At 37.0% G+C, this 3,553-nt stretch overlaps 1 long non-coding RNA gene across 1 annotated transcript; it reads right to left on the reverse strand.

Moving 5' to 3' along the window:
* Positions 1-483: 483 nt before the first annotated feature.
* On the reverse strand, positions 484-2,464 carry LOC148869076 (uncharacterized). The gene is made up of 3 exons (XR_016106683.1): positions 1,880-2,464; positions 1,216-1,308; positions 484-1,118 (listed from the first exon to the last, which is right to left on the reverse strand). It is a non-coding gene; the product is annotated as an uncharacterized LOC148869076 (long non-coding RNA).
* Between the last annotated feature and the right edge of the window lie 1,089 nt (positions 2,465-3,553).

The raw sequence follows: 3,553 nt of genomic DNA on the forward strand, positions 1-3,553 counted from the left end.
CCTGATGCCTGATCCTGATCTGATCGAATTAATACCAGAGAGAGCACTTATCTGGTTTGGGCCTTGACTGGTCCATTCATGTTACCCATATAGTCCTGAATATAAGCCCACACCCAACCCGGCCAATACCCATTATGTACCCATTCCTTGGCCAGCTTATTTTTAAATTATTGCTTTGGACCCAAACTTTTAGTTTGGATTTGGACGTCCAATTGAACGAAGAGATTGATTGGTTGAACCTTTGGATTATCCATAATCGAGTAGCCAAAACACGATTAAAATAGAACGTCTGATCCGAGTCTGATAACAATGTATTTTGAAGGGTCACAAATCACAACAGTGGTGTGTTCCTTCTTATGGTCCCCGTACAAAACATTTAACAAAAATGATATAAACACTGAAAATGCCCAGTCTAGCAAATTTAGGCCCTGTTTGGCAATGTCCCTTTCCGTTCTTGAAGAAATTCCTGTTCTGGAACAGGAATTTTGTTTCTTACTTTTCAAGAATAACAGAGGTGTTTGGCGATTTGTTTCTTGGGAACAAATTTCTGTTCTATAGAAATAGAAACAACGTTTGGATGGCGCAAGTATTTTTTTAATATTAATTCTACAAATCTATCAGCAGATTTTGCACTGCTGCAAGTTATTAAAGCTAAACTTAACAAAATAACAAGTGCCATTGTGAGTCTCAAGTTACATGAGTCATAAGGGTTCATTTTCTAATTATATTTGACTTGAGCTATAAAACAATGAATAATTACGGATATTCAATAGGAACACTGGACTACAAGATTAGTTCTAGGGGTAGGGGGAACCCAAGTTGGGAGTTGGGAGAAGGAGTAGACGGAAGATCATATCATTAGGAATTTTAAGGGTAGATAGAATTTCAGATCGTTAGGAAGTAGTTAGAGTTACGAAAACCAACCTGGTTTCATTTCACATAACCCAGGTTGGGAGTTGGGAAAAAGGAGTAGATGGAAGCTCGTATCATTAGGAATTTCAGGGTAGATGGAAGTTCGGATTGTTAGGAAGTTGGGAAAATAAACCATATATGTGTAAATGATAGTTGTCGGTAAGCAGACGTCGAAGAGTTGTTGCAGCGTTCACCTTGAAATAATACTGGTACAGAGGAAAATTGAATGAGAGGGAAAACATGGTATATATCCAGTAACAAAGAAAAAAGCGATGATAAGAAAGACAAGCAAAGAGTGTTTACCATTGACAATAAGGATAAACAGTGCAAAACAAGAGTATTCACCTTTGTCATTCACCATTGACAATGAGCAAAGCCAAATGCTCACCAAAGTCCCTGATTGTTCACAAAAAATTCAACAGTCACTGCTCATTGGTTGTGCAACGGTAGAGAGAGAAGTCAAAGGAAGAGGAAAGCCATTAGGGTGGAGTTTATTAGATTGGGCAAACTGTCTAAAATGCCTTTGCTCTCACATGGGAAACAAGGCATGTGTGTTCGTAAATTTGAAGGACAATGTGAGAACTGCGTATTCTATGAAAACATATTCTTTGAGAGTGTCAATTTGCCATTCCCAAAAAACACATTCTTTTCTTTGGGTGTTGTTCTCATGCAAGAATGACTCATTTTTCATATTTTTATTTTGCTAAACATGTTTTTGTTCCGCAAAAACGCTGGAAACAGAAGAAATACTATCGCAGAACATTGCCAAATGAGGCCTTACTTGTCCAACTAAATAACACACTTTTTATGGCCAGATCAGTAGTGCAACGAGATGGACCGTAGTCATCTCATATTCTCATTAAGCAGATTTTTTTGGAACCAATGGAACTCCAATAAAAAAATAAAAAAGGAAAAAGATTGTATATAAAAATGGTTCCAAAAGAAAACAAAAGATTGAGAGACTAACAAAGAGAAAGCTTTCCAAAAGTAAAGCATCATCCATGCTGCTAATGTATTTCCAAAAACTCTGATGAAGAAGTAACTTGATGGGATTTAGGGCTCCCAAATTCCAATTCCGAAAAACTTGTTGGGATGGTGAAGAGGATATTGATTTGGGTTGCCAAAAAGATTGTAAATAATAGTAATACGTTGTGAGAAAATAAAGAAGAAAGAGAAGATGATCAGATGGGTCCTTTGCTCTTTGGGAGAGAGCAGTCACAGCTATGAATGGGGTCGTCAAGATTGGATTTCTCGTACAATTATTTACATACAGTTGGAGAAACTCTGTCTGTGTGTAGAAGGAAAAGAGACTGAGAGAGAGAAGCTGAGATTTTTGTGATTGATTTGATGGAAGACAAACTTTTTGGATTCATTTGGAGATTTAAGGAAGATAACAAGGAATAGCTAAAATTTGTGGCTCTCACTTTCTCAGATTTGGTGGGATAGAGATACAGTGGCACAGGTTGAAGTTGTGACAGTAAAGAGAGAGAGAGGAGAATGGGTTCAGATCGAAATTTGATATGGGTAGGATATTGGTTAGGGATTTGGAGACAAATGAAGCAGAAATGAATTGGTTTTATGTGATCCCCACATCCCCCCCCCCGGGCACTGGGCACTGGGCACTACCACTACCACTAATAATTTGATGTGATTCGCACGACTCAATTATATTTGTTGGGTCGATATCGGATCACCGACTCATGTACCATCTCCCAGAGTCCATGCCAAGTGGACAAACCGTCTCAGGTTTATTCTCTTTCCTCTCTCTTCTGTGTAAACCCATCTTCTCTTCCCCCTTTTAACAATTCATCCATCGATATTTGATATTGAGATGTTATATGAGAGCTTGATTGTTATGTAGTTATCATTCATGACATCAAAGCCTTGCATTTGTTTGGCTAAAACCGGCTCACTCTAACCTGGTTCAGGTTTTAGCATTTGCAAACAAACTTGATTCAATCTCTTACTGAAATTTAATTAATTATAACGAGAATAATAAAAATAGATCATTGAAGGCACATCCAAGAGAAATTGTCATAAAATGCTCGCTCTGTTTGGGAAAAGTTCAAGTGTCGGGTTTCGTAGGTATTTGATAAAAATACTTTCATGTAGCGACGATGACACTGTCACAAGTTCCAAGACACTTTGCATTCAAAATGAGACTCAAAGTTGGTCAACGTAAAAAAGGTAGGATTTCAGCTGTCTTGGAATTCGTGTTTGTACCTGTAACAACCAAAATCATTTGGTAATAAAACAAAATTTATCAATGCAAAGCTGAACCAACTTTGCATTTTCATGACCCCCTTGTTTGTATTTACATTCTATATATTTTTATTTGCATTATTTCCAAATGGAGCCTAAAGGTTTCTATCCAGTTGGTTTAGTCTTCAGTTGGTTGTAATGTAGACTTAGGATCAAATCTGTCTCCACTAGGGTTGTTGTGTATGTAGCCTTTTTATCTAAAGAAAAGAATATTATTAGTTTAGTTTAAGAGAATAATATTTAAATAAATTTCAATGTGGTGGAATATCAAAGGGTATGGTACAATAAGTGTGTTCCCATGGTGAGAGACCTACTAGGTGTCCTTCCTACTTGTTCCACATATCTATAATATTTGTTTTATCCAGTATTTGAATTAACT

Source organism: Nelumbo lutea, chromosome 2 (genome assembly GCF_056320005.1).
Source record: "Nelumbo lutea isolate HS-2025 chromosome 2, American lotus-T2T, whole genome shotgun sequence".
NCBI classification, from domain to species: domain Eukaryota; kingdom Viridiplantae; phylum Streptophyta; class Magnoliopsida; order Proteales; family Nelumbonaceae; genus Nelumbo; species Nelumbo lutea.